Here is an 18,386-nt window from a genome sequence, read left to right as displayed (position 1 = left end):
TATGAACTTGAACCGGTTGTGCATGGTCCTTTTGGGTTGCCTTCACCAAAACAACTTGACAAGGTAATTTATGGAGAGAGAGGAAATTATGATTTATTAATATATTATGTGATTAATATATTAAAAGGGAAATCATATTATTTAATTAATATTAATCATAAATTAATTAGAAATTAATTTGGTGGCCAAAAGAGATTAATTAAATATAGGGGCTTAAACTGTCAAATGCGTGATAGTTGGTTTTTGGGTTGGGAAACCTAATGGATTAAAGGGTGAATGAAATTATGATGAAAATCATAATTTCGTCCATAGGCCTTATTCCAGAAGATTCCATGGGCTGCTTGGTGATTAAGCTGTCCATTAGGGTTTTTGACTAAAACCCTAGAAACCTACAGTTGAAATAGAGACCCCTACATGCAGTTTTCGGCCACTTGATTCCAAGGAAACCCTAGGGCCGATTTTTAGCGTCTCTTCCCTCTCTCATATTGACTTCTTGCTTGTGTGGTGTTTGTAAGCCATTAGAGGAGTTACACTTGTGACTCTAAGCTCCAAGAAGAAGAAGATCCAAGATTTTTGAAGAGGTAAACATCTAGATCTGGTATATATTGATATTTTCAAAATATGTATGCTACATTAGGGTTTGTAAGTCTTGGATACAATGCATGTACAATAGAGAAACCTAGATCCAAGCATTAGGGTTTGCATGAGCACATAGGAAAGTTCTTGTGTGTAAAACCCATTAGTGTTATCAGAGACTGGTTTGGTTTCTATTGTATTGATGCCTAGTTTATTTGTTCAAGCTTTAAAATCGTTTTTTTATTGCAAACTGCCTGATAAACTCGACGAGCAGGTTGAACTCGACGAGTTCCAAGGTGGACTCGAGGAGTTTAGCTGTCAGACAGAAAGATTTTCGGGATTTATTGTTGTTTTGCTGATGGATAAATGCCAAAGCTGTTTTTTAATGATAAAATCCGAATTTTATTGTGTTTAAATGATTATCCTTACCAAAACAAAAGATAATTTTAAATCATTTGAATAATAGTTTCTTTATATGATAAATGTTGATTGTTTAAATTATTTGGTAATTATCTTATGAATAACATTGGATGAGGTCATATATAGATAATCACAAAATTAATTGTTTAATTTATATTATTTGTTATTTGATCCTTTGTGTGTTGAAAAGTTCAAAACTTGTCCTCAAGTTTTGGAATTTAAATTTTTGATTAAAAGTTTAATTTTGAATTATTTAAATTTCAAACCCTTAGAATTTTACAAGTTTAAAATTCAAACCTTATACTTTATTTATTATAAGATTAATATACACACACACACACACATATATATATATATACATATATATATATATATATATATATATATATATATATATATATGTATAAGAATAAGCTACTTTTATCGCTAGTAGGCCTCATTCATGAAGCCGGTCTATAAGGGGGGTATAAGGTTGCTGCCTATAAAATGGTGCTTAATGGGTGTCCACTCTCAGCCACCGCTTCCTTGATTGGTGGAGGGTCGTTAGCCGAACGGATATGATAGGGCATTTAATTCCTCATTATAAGTATAATGAATATTACAAGTAACTAAATGTTTTTCAAATTCCCAATCTTAGTTACTTTAGGGTAAAATGTGAAAATGATGTTTTTCCATGGAATTACGCTTCGTACCCTTATCAAACGTTATTTGAGCGTGTGTGGTTAACCGACACACTAATTTGGGGTTGACATTAGTTGCGAAGGGTGGCTCAATGTTTATCATAGATCAATGGAATGTGTGTGGCTAACCGACATATTGATTAGGTGATAGTGACATTGAGTGCACCATGTTGATTCGCATGGTTATTCACACCTTGTTTGTGATCCTCGGTATCCTAGTCACAAACTTGAAGGGCACATCGAGATTGAAACATGCCATTGAAAAGTTCAATGAATCTCAAAAATCTAGGAGTTTTTCATAAAACATTTAAAACATAATCTTCTTTTGTTTTTCATGGTGGAAAATTAGTGAATCGTCATTCACTTACCTTCAGATTATTTGCTTTTAGATTACGACATCTCTTTTCTAAGTTGTAAATAATGTTGTTGGATCCTAGCCCTAATTTCTCATTTCAGTGATTAATTGGGGATTCATTCTAATCAAACTTGTCCTTTTCTATTTTCAGATGTCTAACGCAAACAAGAACAACGCTCCTGCGGCTAATGGTGATTCTTACTCATGAATTTGTGTGGGAAAGTGATCTTTAATGGCAACAACTTCAACGAGTGGATCCGAAACATTCGGATGATCGCTCGCTACGAGGACAAGGAGTATGTCCTCGACGAGAAGCTTGAAAAGATCAATCCAGACATTGCCACTCCTGAAGAAATTGTTGCCTTTGAGGCACATGAGCGTGATACTACGAAGGTTCATTGCATCATGCTCGCGACTATGAATGCAAAACTCTAAAAGTCCTACGAGGACATGTATCCATTCGAGATACATCAAGATTTAATGGATAGGTACCACCAAAGCATGAGGCAAGAGCGCTATGAGATAAACCTGGTCATGGGAAACAGAAGATCGTCACCAGTTACCAAGATCGGAGTTTATTCCTTAGTGTTGAGTAATGGGTTAGGTTTAGATTTAAATAATTCTTGCTATTCTCCAGACATGGCAAGGAACATCATTTCTTTTCATGGATTATATAGACAAGGGTTTTGATATTCATTTGATAATATAATTGGTTCTATTAATGTTTATCTTGATGGTGTTTTCTATTTTAATGCACTACCTTGTAATGGAATATATGAATTTGTGTTTGTTGTGGACAACTTAGGAAATGATGTGTTGAATATTGATTCGTCCAATAGTTTGGACAAATCATACTTGTGGCATTGTCGCCTTGGCCATGTCAACAAGAAATGCATAGCCCAACTCCAAAAGGATGGAGTGTTGGAGTCATTCGACCTTAGGGACGATGACACGTGTGAGTCTTGTTTACTTGGGAAGATGACCAAGTCACCCTTTACTGGCACTTGTTCAAAGGGTGAGGGTCTATTGGATCTCATACACACAAATGTTTGTGGGCCCTTTAGATCCACCACAAGGGATGCTTGCCGCTTCTACATGACTTACACAGATGATTATAGCAAATATGAATATATCTACTTAATAAAGCAAAAGTTAGAAACCTTTGAAAAGTTCAAAGAGTTTAAGAATGAAGTGGAGAATCAGCTGGGCAGGAAAATCAAGATGCTTCGATCTGATCGAGAAGGAGAGTACCTAAGTCTTGAGTTTCACGACTATCTAAAGGAATGTAGAATTGTTTCGCAATTGACGCCTCCTAGGACGCTACAATTGAACGGTGTGGCTGAGAGATGTAATCGGACCTTGTTCGACATGGTTCATTCTATGATGAGTCGGACTTCGTTACCAATAGCTTTATGGGGGTATGCCTTAGAGACTGCTACCCATATCCTTAACCTAGTTCCCATGAAGAAGGTTGCCAAAACACCTCACGAGATGTGGACAGGGAAAGCTCCCTCGTTGGCACATATCAAGGTTTGGGGTTGCGAGGCTTTCGTAAGACGAGAGACTCACGACAAGCTCAAACCTCGTAATGAGTGATGTATTTTCATCAGCTACCCGCAAACATCCTTCGGATATCTCTTCTATAGACCGAGTGACAATGTTGTCTTCGTTGCAAGGAGAGGGGTTTTCCTAGAGAGAGAACTCATAGGCCAAGGGTACAGTGGGAGGAAAATCGATCTTGAAGAGCTTCATGAGTCGAGTGATGAAGGAACCTCTAACACTGGCGATCAACCTGAGTAGGAATCTCCTATTGAACCTGTTGACGAGTAATTACCTCTAAGACATTCAAGTAGGGCTAGTGTTCCACCCCAGTTTTATGGATTCCATATTACTACTGAAGGGGATACATTTATTAGTGATAGTACACTAGTAAATTTGGATGAACCTAGCAACTACAAGGAAGCCATGGCAGGCCCGAAGTCTGCTAAATGGAAAGAAGCAATGGACAGTGAGATTCAGTCTATGTACGACAACCAAGTTTGGAATTTGTTTGATAATGTACCAGGTCGTAAGACGGTCGGGTGCAAATGGATCTTTAAGAAGAAGACGGACATGGATGGGAAAGTACACACTTATAAAGCACGATTGGTTGCGAAGGGATTTACACAAACTCCAGGAGTTGACTATGATGAGACCTTTTCACCAGTCGCGAAAATAAAGTCTATTAGGGTGATGCTCGCAATAGCTGCATTTCATGACTATGAAATATCGCAGATGGACGTTAAAACTACTTTCCTTAATGGGAAGTTAGCTGAGAATGTTTACATGAAACACCCAGAGGATTTTGTCGATGCGAAGCACCCAATAGAGTGTGCGAGCTTGAGAAATCCATCTATGGATTGAAGCAAGCGTCTCGCAGATGGAATCTTTGTTTCGACGAGAAGGTCAAAGATTTTGGTTTTCTGTGAAGCGAAGATGAGTCATGTGTATATGTCAAAGCCAGTGGGAGTATAGTGAGCTTCCTCGTATTGTATGTCGATGACATACTACTCATAGGAAACAACATCCCACCCTTGCAGGAAGTCAAGTCCTAGCATGGGAAGTGCTTCGCTATGAAGGACCTCGGAGAAGCTGTGTATATTCTGGGAATAAGGATAGTAAGAAACAGGAATAAGAGACTGATAGGACTCAGTCAGGATACATACTTGGATAAGGTACTAAAACGTTTTAGGAAGGAACATTCCAAGAAAGGGGAATTGCCAATCCAAAGCAATACCAAGCTAAGACTCAGAGACCAAGTACAGAGGCAGAGATAGTAGAGATAAGCCAAGTACCTTACGCTTCCGCAGTTGGCTCAATCATGTACGCTATGACTTGTACTCGCCCTGATGTGGCCTTCGCTTTAACCATGGTAAGCAGATATCAGGGAAACCCCGGTAGAGCTCTTTGGACCGCAGTTAAGAATATTCATAAGTACCTTCGGAGGACCAAGGAATGGTTTCTAGTCCTCGGTGGGAGTGATGACTTAAGGGTACGAGGGTACAGTGACGCTAGTTTTCAGACGGATCGGGATAATTACCGCTCGCAGTCTAGTTGGGTCTTTACCCTTAACGGAGGGGCAGTGAGTTGGAAAAGTTCCAAGAAAGAGACGATAGCTTATTCAACGTGTGAATCAGAATACATTGCGGCAAGTGAAGAATCAAAGGAGGCAATATGGTTGAATAACTTCATTGGAGACCTTGGAGTTTTTTCATCCATAAAGGAGCCTATGGAGATTTTCTGTGATAATGAAAGTGCGGTTGCCTTGACCAAGGAACCAAGGGATCACGGCAGATCCAGACATATTGACAGAAAATATCACTTCATTAGACATCGGGTAGAAGCCGGACCCCTCGTGGTGAAGAGGGTATCGTCAGAAGATAACCCAGTAGATCCCCTTACAAAGGGACTGAGTAGGGTTAAGCACTTGCGGCATGCGAGGAGCATAGGGCTGAAGGACGATATAAGTTTAAATTAGATAAATAGGAAATGTGTAATAGATAATTTGTACTTGACATTTGATGAATAAATAAAGGTGTATTGTTTATGAGTAAAGCTACTATCTTGTGTTGATTATTTATCTATTGTTTCAATTTTGCATGTTTTGACTTCCTGAATAATAAGATTATTCAAACAGTCCACAATCGCTCATATGTTGGAAGTAGATATGAAAGAAGACTGTCATGAATTTGTTTGAAGATTGTCTAAAAGGTTTTAGGCATGGCAAAGGTTTGCTGCAAAGCTCATGAGTGCTTATGAATTATGATTTCAGCATTCGAATAAACCCGCGCTTGCTGGTATCACTTCATGGAATTTATCACGAATGATCGCAAGACGATAATATCATATAACGTTTAAACCTAGAGATATGGTTATTATTTGTTGGTTGGTTGTGCATTGATAATGGGTAAACGCATCAGTAACTTGATGTTATAGAACGTATTGTTGTGTATGAGTTAGCCAGTGAATAATAAAAGCATATGAGTCAAAGTTTATCTTTTCCTTTTATTCCAAGAGGATGAAAGCGATATCTGGCCACTTGATGATTTGGTTTGACTTATGTGCTGGTCCCGGTCAGGACAAAGTTGATGTGTTCAACTAAGTTCCATGTCAAACAAATCGGAGATCGAGGAACAATGTGCTGAATAATAAGTATGACTATGTTCCATGTGATTGTCAGCATGATATCTAGAACAGAGGATTATACGATCCGTTATCTAAAGGATAGGATTTTGATCAGAGGTGACAACAGCGTATAAGAGCTACGATTGCTAATCGGATCCTGAAGTCATATGTGAGATATAGTTATCAGACTTATCCAAGTGGGAGACTGTTGGATTAGTGTCTAATCCCGAAACTATATTTGGTATAAACTTGACCCGGTTGTGTATGGTCCTTTTGGGTTGCCTTCACCAAACCAACTTTACAAGGTAATTTATGGAGAGAGAGAGAGAGGAAATTATGATTTATTAATATATTGTGTGATTAATATATTAAAAGGAAAATCATATTATTAAATTAATATTAGTCATAAATTAATTAGGAATTAATTTGGTGGCCAAAAGAGATTAATTAAATATAGGGGCTTAAACTGTCAAATGGGTGATAGTTGGTTTTTGGGCTGGAAAACCTAATGGATTAAAGGGTGAACGAAATTCTGATGAAAGTCCATATAAGACGAAGTGAATGAGTTTGAACGTCATCACGTACGGACATTTGTCCCTGAGCCTTAACAAAAAACTATCATTAGTACTTGTTCAGTTTTCAGAAGCAAGATGGATAAATATGAGATTGTTGTAAGAAACAAGGCTAGACTGGTGGCACGGAGATTTTGTCAGCTAGAAGGTTTGGACTATGATGAAACCTTTGCTCCCATTGCTCAACTTGAGGAAATTAGAGTGTTTCGTGCTTTTGCTTCAATCAAGAACTTCAAGGTCTATTAGATGGATGTAAAAATTGCTTTCTTACATGGGTGTAACAACGTGATTTTCAAAACAAATTTTCATTTTTCAACAACCAAATTTATATAAATATATTCTCAAAAGTATTCAACCATAGTTATCAAAATATAACATATCCCAAGATCACAAAAACAAATCCCTCCTCTAGTGTGTACGAGTCACGCCGACGCCTTCCCACGGTCCTTGCTAGTACCTGAAACACATAACACAACAACTGTAAGCATAATTGCTTAGTGAGTTCCCCAAAATACCACATACAACACATACGCCACTCGAGGCTCAATTACACTAAAATTGACCAAACCCTAAAAGTCAACAAAAGTCAACCCCCCGGGTTACGCTGCGCGTACCAAACGTGTACGTTGGGCGTACCCGGAGCCTTCACAGAAATGGGGTGCGCAGCTGCTTACGCCGCGCATACTGGGATTACGCCCACCGTAATGCCCAGTTTCCTTATCCATCTCACTCAGGTCTTAATTAGTTAAGACTTGCATCCAAACTTCAGATCTAACTCCTCTAATGTGACTTAATCCATAAAGTTGAAACCTTTAAGCCTTTGCATGGTTGTAAAGGTCACTTTGTGCTCAAAACACCTTTCCTCTTTCCATAATGAGACTATAACTCATGCATGACACAAGATCCACGTCCAAGACTAGATTTTTATGACTCCTCAACACATTAACACTAGAAAAGGTCAGATCTAAGCTTATGGAGACTCTTTGCACATAAAGTCTCCAACTTTGAACCAAAAACCCTAAAAAGGGTCCAAAAAGCAAAATTTATGAAGAACAAGGAAAGCTTTGAGCTTTTTACCTCAGAAAGGATCTCTAACCACTGTAGAACTCAGATCTACACTTGTTCTTCAACTTCTAGCTCCAACAATGGCTCCTTCTTCTCCTTCTTCACCTTGAAAAGAGAACTTCAAGCTCAAAAACACACACACAAGCTAAAGCACGAATCTCAGCTCTCAAAGGACTCACTCAAGGGGATATGGTGGCTAGGGCAAGGGACTACATGTTCCTTTTATAGTGCAAAAGCCAGGAATTAGGGTTTGCATCTGGGCTCGCTACGCCCAGCGTAACCCCTGGGTACGCGCAGCGTACCCGGGCGAGTCCGCGTCCAATTTAAGCGCGTGAGTACGTGCGACGTACACTGCAGTGCGCCCAGCGTAATCACTAATCCACCATACAACTTTGAGGGACTAATATACCAACTCTCCAAAATAAAAGGGGTCATAAGCTTACCTGGATTTAGGGCTGTTAGAATTCTCCCCCACTAGAACCAGACTTCGCCCTCGAAGTCTCATGTTGCGAACAACTCCGGATGCTGCTCCTGCATCCCCGACAATGGCTCCCAGGTCAGCTCGGATCCTCTCCGATGTTGCCACTGGACCTGAACCAGGGGCACTTCCTTGTTCCTCAGAACCTTGATCCTCCGATCCAAGATTGCGATCGGCTTCTCAGCATAATTTAGACTTGCGTCCACCTGGATATCCTCTAAGGGTACCACTGCCGACTCATCGGCAATACACTTCCTCAGCTGCGACACGTGGAAGGTATCATGAATCCGGTCCAACTCTGCAGGTAGCTCCAAGTGATACGCTACCTTGATCACCCTCGCGATCACTCTAAACGACCCAATATACCGGGGTACCAGCTTGCCCCTCTTCCTGAATCGGATCACTCCTTTCCAAGGAGATACCTTCAGGAGCACGAAATCACCGACCTGGAACTCGAGTTCGGATTGTCGTCTATCTGCATAACTTTTCTGGCGACTCTGAGTGGTCAACAACCTCTGTCTAACCTGCTGTATCTGATCTGTCGTCTGAAGCACTATCTCTGTACTACCCATCACACACTGCCCTACCTCGCCCCAAAAAATGGGGGTACGACACCTCCTTCCATACAACAGCTCAAAAGGTGGCATACCAATGCTCGAGTGATGGATGTTGTTATAGGAAAAATCAGCCAAGGGCAAATACGTGTCCCAACTCCCGTCGAAATCCAATACACATGCCCGAAGCATGTCCTCGAGCGTCTGAATCGTCCGCTCGCTCTGCCCGTCGGTCTGTGGGTGGTTCGCGGTACTAAAATGTAGTCTCGTACCCAATTCCTCATGAAATTTCTTCCAAAATCTGGAAGTGAAACGCACATCTTGATCTGAGACAATCGAGATCGGTACTCCATGCCGCGATACCACCTCATTCACGTACATTTCTGCCAGCCTCTCCGCAGAAGAGCTCTCACTGATGGCAAGGAAATGAGCGCTCTTCGTCAACCTGTCCGCAATCACCCAAATTGCATCGACACCCCTAGCAGTCCTCGGCAATTTGGTGATAAAATCCATGGTAATCTGTTCCCACTTCCACTCGGGAATCTCTAACGGCTTTAACTTACTATGCGGGCGCTGGTGTTCGGTCTTAACCTTGCGACAGGTCAAGCACCTCTATACGAACCATGCAACATCCCTTTTCATACAGGGCCACCAATACTCCTTCTTCATGTCCAAATACATCTTAGTGGCCCGGGGTGGATCGAGAACTTCGATCTATGCACCTCCTCTATCAAGACAGTTTGCGTTCCGCCCACAAACGATACCCAAACCCGACCCTGGAAGGTCATAAGTCCTCGACTATCGGTAACAAACTACGATACCTACCCAGTCACTCGCTCTCTCTTGCGGTTCTCCGGTCTCACGGCCTCTGCCTGGGCCTCTCGAATGGTGTCCCATACCAGAGTCATCACTTTCAATCTCATGCAAACATCTCTCATCGAGGCGCCCTCCGCCCTTCGGCTCAGGGCATCAGCTACAACATTAGCCTTGCCTGGGTGGTACAGGATCTCACAGTCGTAATCCTTCACCACATCCATCCATCTCCTCTGGCGCATGTTCAGATTGGGCTGATCCATTAAATACTTCAAGCTTTTGTGGTCCATGAATATCGTACACTGAATCCCATAAAAATAGTGCCGCCATATATTGAGGGCGAACACTACTGCCCCCAATTCCAGATCGTGAGTGGGATACCTCGACTCATGAGGCTTTAGCTGTCTCGATGCATATGCTATCACATGCCCCCTCTGCATAAGCACTGCTCCCAACCCTGATATTGATGCATCCCAATACACCACGAAATCCTCCATTCCCTCCGGAAGGGCCAACACCAGGGCTTCGCATAATCACTGGCGAAGTGTCTCGAACGAGGTCTGCTGCTCCAGACCCCAAGAAAAAGTAACACCCTTCCGGGTCAACTTGGTGAGTGGCATGGTGATCTTGGAGAAATCCCTGATAAATCTCCGATAATAACCTGCTAGCCCTAAGAAACTCCTGATCTCAGTAGGTGACCTCGGCACCTCCCAGCTCATCACAGCCTCAATCTTGGCCGGATCGACCAATATCCCCTGCTGGTTAACGAGATGCCCTAGGAACTAGACCTCCCGTAACCAAAAATCACACTTGGAGAATTTGGCGTAAAGCCTCTTCGATCTCAGAACTCCGAGGATTTCCCTCAAATGCTCCTCATGCTGCTCTCTGGATTTCGAATATACCAAGATATCATCGATGAATACAATCACCGATCGATCCAACATCGACCTGCACAACCAGTTCATGAGATCTATGAACGCTGCTGGTGCACTGGTGAGCCCGAATGGCATCACCACGAACTCGTAATGTCCGTAACGAGTTCTGAACGCTGTCTTCTGGATGTCCTCATCCCGCACCCTCATCTGGTGATATCTCGACCTCAAGTCTATCTTGGAGAACCAAGACGCCCCCTGCAACTGATCAAACAGATAGTCAAACCTCGGTAACGGATAACGGTTCTTGACCGTCAACTTGTTCAACTCACGGTAATTGATACACATCCGGTGTGAACCGTCCTTCTTCTTGACAAAAAGGATTGGCGCTCCCCAAGGTGAGCTACTCGGTCTAATAAACCCCTTTTCCCAACAGCTCCTGAAGCTGCGAGGATAACTCCTGCATCTCAGATGGCGCAAGGCGATAGGGTGCCTTGGTAATAGGTGTCGCCCCTGGCACCAAGTCGATACGAAACTCCACCTGCCTCTCGGGAGGCACGCCCGACAACTCCTCGGGGAAAACGTCAGGGAATCCCACACAGTTGGGACCTCATCAATCGAACTTGGCCTCCCAGTGGCCACTTGCGTGTCCATCACATAGGCCACAAATCCTATACAGCCCTGCTGTAAACTCTGTCTCGCCCTAGCAGCTGAACAAAATGCTGACTCAGGACGGGTACCCTCTCCGTACACCGTAAGTACTCCCCCACTAGGGTCTCTTATCATCACCAACTGATGCTCACAGTCTATAACAACTCCAAATCGGCTCAACCAATCCATGCCCATTATAACACACACATCCCCCATCGCAATCGGGACCAGATCTATCGGGAACTCCACATCGAAGATCTCAATGATACATCCTCGAATCGCATCTGTGGCATACACTGCTCGCTCATTAGCTATAGAAACTCGCAGAGGTCGACTCAAGGCCTCTCGACAAATACTAATATGGTGATTGAAGGCTAATGACACAAAAGATCGGCTCACTCCCGAGTCAAATAGCACTAAGGCAGGTACAGAATTCACAAGAAAAGTACCTACGCATAACATAATATAAGAATAATATCTCAGACTTAAATAAATAGAGAGAAGAATACATACCGGCCACAACGTCGGGTGCTGCACGGACCTCCTCCGTTGTCAACTGAAAGGCCCTCCCACGAGCCTTTGGCGCCTCGGCCTTCACTGGCCAAACCTCGGTAGTCCTGTTCGCAGGCATAGATCCCTGCTAAAGCTGAGGGCACTCGGCCTTCCGATGGCCAGTCTGGTTGCAACGGAAGCAAACCGAAAATCCCTTGGGGCAATCCCTCGCGATATACCCCTCCTTCCCGCACTTGTAGCATACTCCTGCCCGACACGACCCCTTGTGACTCTTGCCGCACTTCCCACAAGTGCGGCCCTTCGCGCCCCCAGATCTCGAATCAGCGGGCTTAGCCCACTTGGCTGCCGGCTGAGACTGAGCCTACCGCCGATCCATCCTTTGGGACTCGGCCTCCTCCCTGGCCTGAGTCTCCAACTCAATCTCCCTCTTTCGGGCATTTGCCTGGAGCTCAGCAAATGTCCGGTAAGTCGAGTTCGCCACGAACTCCCGAATATCTCTCCTCAGAACACTCAGATACCGGCTCATGCGAGCCTGCTTAGTAGACACCTGCTCAGGGCAAAACATCGCTCTCTCGTGAAACTTCCTGGTAATGACTGTAACAGAATCAGTACCCTGCTTGAGGGTCAAGAACTCCTGAATCAATCGTTCCCTCTCCACCGGGGGAACATACTCATCTCTAAAAATGGTGGTGAACCTCTCCCAAGTCACCTCAGAAATCTCTGCCAGAGTGAAGCTCGCCATCATGAACTTCCACCAATCCATCGCTCCGAAGCGGAGCTGGTTCAGAGCGAACCGCACCCTCAAGTGTTCTGGAAAAGAACACGTATAGAAACATCCCTCGATGTCAGAGATCCATCTCATTGCAACAATCGGGTCTTGCGTCCCATCGAACTCTGGTGGCTTCGTGTTGCTGAACTCCCGAAACAACAATGAGTCACCTCCCTGAGGTCTGGCAGCAGCCATAACAACAGTAGCTGCAGTAGCTGCAGCCTCAGTCACCGCTGCTTACCGCTCATCAAAGGTCTCAATCAGTGTGGTCTTGATGTCCCCGAACATCTCTGGAATCTCAGCCCGGATGGCAACAACCACCTCCTCATGAATCAAACGACGGATCTCCTCGTCACTAACCCAACTGCTCTCAGGCGTGTGTCATGTCCCAACCATGATGCCTCTGAAATACAACATAAAAATATCAGAGATTCGATCGAGCATACTCGCACTCGATAACGCAACCCTACTCGTCCTCCAATACCCAAAGGATTCTTACTTGGGCTGCTTATTGATCCGGTGTCTTCAGTAGTACAAGCCCTATACTACTGACCACACTGTATCAGCATTTACCCCAAGTCCTCCTCCTTGGATCCCGGATTGCAAGTACTCTACTCTCACTATGCATTGGCTACCCTCCGATAGACCTCTCAAGAGCTCCGAACTGCTACCTACTCGCTCTCAAGGCATCTTATAGTAGCAGAAATCTCCTAGGCTAAGGCATCACAAATCAGGCCACTCTAGTCCTAATATGATTACCTAGCCTACTCTAGCATGCATAACATAACATAGCATATCTCATAACACATAATGTAAGGGTATTTTGAGGATTCACCGTTCGGGCGCTGGTTGACCGTACACACTGCTATGCTCTGTTTGTTTCAAAACTGTTTTCTTTTTTAGAAAATTTAGTTTTTATTGTTGAAAATTTCTCAAATCCTCAGTTTGAGTTCAGATACGCCCAAAGGTGCATCCGAGTCCCTCAAACCAAGGCTCTGATACCAACTTGTAACAACGTGAATTTCAAAACAATTTTTCATTTTTCGACAACCAAATTTATATAAAATATTCTCAAAAGTATTCAACCATAGTTATCAAAACATAACATATCCCAAGATCACAAAAACCAATCCCTACTCTAGTGTGTACGAGTCACATCGGTGCCTTCCCACGGTCCTCGCTAGTACCTGAAACACATAACACAACAACTGTAAGCATAATTGCTTAGTGAGTTCCCCAAAATACCACATACAACACATACGCCACTTGAGGCTACAATACGACCCTCCAGTCGATGTGTCTCAGCGGGACCCTCAGTCCCGTAGCTCGTTGGGCCCTCTGGCCCGTTCTGAATCGTTAGACCCTCTGGTCCCGTCTGTATCATTGGATCTTCCTGTCCGGTCTATACAATCACATAACATGAAAATATCACATAGCATATAGATTCATATAATCTCATACATAACACATAAGACCCTCCGGTCCACATAAATACCACTCTAGGTAACGTATAGTGAGAAGACTCACCTGGTGTAGCTCGGTAACTCGTAAATCTCAGAAATCTTGGACTCCGTGGGATAAGATCTAACCTCTGCCTAATCATATGAAACAACACTCAACATCAACACATTTCCCTAGGCTAGACCATTCCCTCTAATCACTCTCAGGAAGGTAAAAGACCATTTTACCCCTTACTTGGCTCAATTACACTAAAATTGACCAAAACCTAAAAGTCAACAAAATTCAACCCCCCGGGTTACGCTGCGCGTACCAAATGTGTACGCTGGGAGCACCCGGAGCCTTCACAGAAACGGGGTGCGCAGCTGCTTACGCCGCGCGTACTGAGATTACACCCAGCGTAATGCCCAGTTTCCTTATCCATCTCATTCAGGTCTTAATTAGTTAAGACTTGCATCCAAACTTCAGATCTAACTCCTCTAATGTGACTTAATCCATAAAGTTGAAACCTTTAAGCCTTTGCATGGTTGTAAAGGTCACTTTGTGCTCAAAACACCTTTCCTCTTTCCATAATGAGACTATAACTCATGCATGACACAAGATCCACATCCAAGACTAGATTTTTATGACTCCTCAACACATTATACACTAGAAAAGGTCAGATCTAAGCTTATGGAGACTCTTTGCACATAAAGTCTCCAACTTTGAACCAAAAACCCAAAAAATGGTCCAAAAAGCAAAACTTATGAAGAACAAGGAAAGCTTTGAGCTTTTTACATCAGAAAGGATCTCCAACCACTGTAGAACTCAGATCTACACTTGTTCTTCAACTTCTAGCTCCAATAATGGCTCCTTCTTCTCCTTTTTCCCCTTGAAAAGATAAATTCAAGCTCAAAAACACACACACACAAGCTAACGCACGAATCTCAGCTCTCAAAGGACTTACTCAAGGAGATATGGTGGCTAGGGCAAGGGATTACATGTTCCTTTTATAGTGCAAAAGCCAGGAATTAGGGTTTGCTTCTGGGCTCGCTACGCCCAGCGTAACCCCTGGGTACGCCCAGCGTACCCGGGCGAGTCCGCGTCCAATTTAAGCGTGTGAGTACGCGCGGCGTACACTTCAATACGCCCAACGTACTCACTAATCCACCATACAAGTTTGAGGGACTAATATGCCAACTCTCCAAAATAAAAGTGGTCATAAGCTTACCTGGATTTTGGGTTGTTACAATGGGGATGTTCAAGACGAAGTTTTTCTAAAACAACCTCTAGGATTTGAAAGTGAAGAATTCCCTGATCATGTGTATCTTCTAGATAAAGTCGTCTATGGCTTGAAACAAGCTCCCAGGACATGGTATAAAACTTTAGCTAGTTATCATCTAGAGAATGGATTCAAACATGGACCAATCGGCAACACTTTGTTCGTCAAGCAACTAGATCTTACATTATTCTTGCTCAAGTGTATGTCGACAACATCATTTTTGGATCCACAGATGAGAAACTGAGTTCTGAGTTTTCTAATGGTATTGCCAAAATTTTTGAAAGGAGCATGATGGGTGAACTAACATTCTTTTTAGGTTAAGCAACTCACTGATGGAATCTTAAATTTTCCAAGAAAAATACATCTCAGATTTGCTGAAGAGATATGGTTTTATTAACTCTAAACCGGCAAAAACTCCAATGTCTCCATCAACGTCTATTTTTGATGATCAAGTTGGCACTCATGTGAATGCAACATTGTATCGTGGAATGATAATTTCTTATGTTTACTACGATATTGTGTGCTCGATATCAAGCTACCCTAAATGAGTCCCATCTCTTGGCTGTAAAAAGGATCTTTCACTACTTAAAACATACACCTAATCTTGGGTTATGGTATCCTCATGACTCCAAGTTCAAACTAGTGGGATTTATAGACTGTGATCATGGAGGAGCTCAAATGCTAGGAAATAGGCTTGTGAGCTGGTCCAGCAAGAAACATACATTAGTGGCATGCTCTACCGCTAAAGCTAAATCGTAGCCACTTGAAGATGTTATACTCAGATTCTTTAGATTCAGAATCAGCTCCTAGACTATGTTTTTTCTTTCTCAAAGACTCTCATATGCTGTGATAACACAAGTACCATCCAAATGATTCAAAATTCATTACAACATTCAAAGACAGAGCACATTGATATCCACCATCATTTTATCAGGGAAATTGTTCAAAAAGGCAAAGTAGACTTGTTATACATCCCTACCGTTGATTAATTGGAGAATATTTTCACTAAGGCCCAAGATGAGAAGACTTTAAACAAATTGGTTGTTGATCTTGGCATGTTGTTAATGACTTAATTTCTCTTTGCTTATTTTCTTAATGCTTTTATTAAAACACAAAAACATAAAGTCAAAATGCTTTTATTCTTTTTCTTTCTTTTTAGAAAAATTCTTGACATTGCTTGCTTCCTTTTCTATATATATCTAGTAATTACATTGCTTTCATCTCTTTGCCTCTCTAATTTCTTTCTCATGTATCTTCATTCTTGTGCATCACTTATCTTTCTTACATCCCCGAAGTTGCAAGATTGAATCATCTTCTTACTCTTGAAACAGATGCAACTATCAATTCGTAAGTAATGAATGGTGATGTTTACACTCAGAATTGTCACTTGACTCCATATTAAAAGAGCTAGAGGCTTGGTGAATTTCCTGATTGCCCTTGATGTCACCTCAGCCACCTTCATCTTATGCAAATGAGGATATGAAGTGAAAGACTGAATCATGTCCTCTTCTTCTTGACGATGCTCTCCTACCCCTCCTTCATATGTTATGGTTACAAGCAGTCACTGATATTACATTTACTCCTACGTGCATCTACTGGCTCATAATCCAATAAAACCTCAAGTACCTTCAATAAAACCTCAACTACCTCCCTGTTGATTTCGGCATCTCGAAGCTCCCACATATTAGAAACTTTTCACTCGATGGTTACAAAGACCGTATCATCAATTCTCTTATCCTATCAATGGATAAGAATTATGTCTATTCCCTTGTTTATAGTATTTTTTTATGGTTTGAGATGCTAATTTATTATCTTTTAAAGTTAATTCCTAATAAGATATATCTTTTAAAAAGGAAACTCTTTTATGAGTATTCAACTCAAAATATTTTTCGTATAAACTTTTATGATGCTCTTGCAAAATGCTGCAATCATTTTTATGATTATTCTGCAAAAGCTTGAAATTTTCTCTTTAAAGTATCCTGGTTGTTTTTCTTTTTCTTATCTTCTTTCATTCTTGTATTGTACCATATTAAACAAATTGATGGTGAATTGAATATTCTGGACTGAAACTTAACTCTATGATATGGAAGATGAAAACACTTTTTTTTATGAGTTTAAACTATTTTATCATTCACGTTGATTTCACTTCAGTGTGACTAAAACATCCTTTTTTCTCAACTTCTTCTTACGAGAACTTAACAACTCCCTATGAAAACCACATACTGATGAAAGTTTACAATTCTATGATGATGGTTAAACTATGTATTGTTGTTTATCATACACATCAACCCACTATTGACCTGATTTTCTTCTTTAAAATTTTCATAGTTCAGCGTAAAATAGCATACACTGATGAGAGCTTGAAAATTTTGTGTCGATGGTTAGTCTATGCACTACTTTAGTGTAGGCTATCACACGCACCAATCCATTATCGCCCTATTTTCTTCTTTAAAGTTTAATGATTCAGTGTAAAGTACCATACATTGATGAGATCTTGAAAATATGTGCAAATGGTTAGTCTATGTACCGTAGACTATCACATGCATAAATCCATTCTTGGCCAATTTTCTTATTTAAAGTTTTATGATTCTACATTTAATAACAAATGTTGATGAGAGCTTGGAAACTCTATGTCGATGGGTACACCAAAACACTAGAGTGTATTAAATGTATCATAACATTCTTCTCCTGATTCTTCTAATAAAAGTAGTTATTGATTCAACATAAAAAACCATAAGCTGATGAGACTTCACAATGTTTTGTCAATGGATTATGGTGCAAACACATGCTATTTGGATATACCAATTCGATAATTTACTAGTTATTATGATCAAATACCTAGATGTACCAATTTATGAATTACCATGTAATGATCAAGCATAGGTTAAACACAAAATCGATATAAGCACAAATTGGACTATGAATGATAAATCTAATAGTTACTTTGCTATGATCAAGTTAAGCAAGCAAGCACAATTTAAGATATATTATGCTCTCTAACACAATTAAAGTTACTAGCTTTAATTACCTTATCTAAGATGTGATTAATCCTAGCTATAGCAATTTAATGATCATAAATCACTAGGTAAACAAGTTCATGCAAATAGAATGATCATCTACTACACTAAACTCATAGCAAGGCATTCACATACTAGAACTAAAACATGTTAGGGTTTTTATTATCA

The sequence above is a fragment of the Lactuca serriola genome, chromosome 6, assembly GCF_051521515.1.
Source record: "Lactuca serriola cultivar US96UC23 chromosome 6, Lser_US96UC23_V15, whole genome shotgun sequence".
Taxonomy (NCBI): domain Eukaryota; kingdom Viridiplantae; phylum Streptophyta; class Magnoliopsida; order Asterales; family Asteraceae; genus Lactuca; species Lactuca serriola.
Note: the sequence above shows the minus strand (reverse complement) of the source record.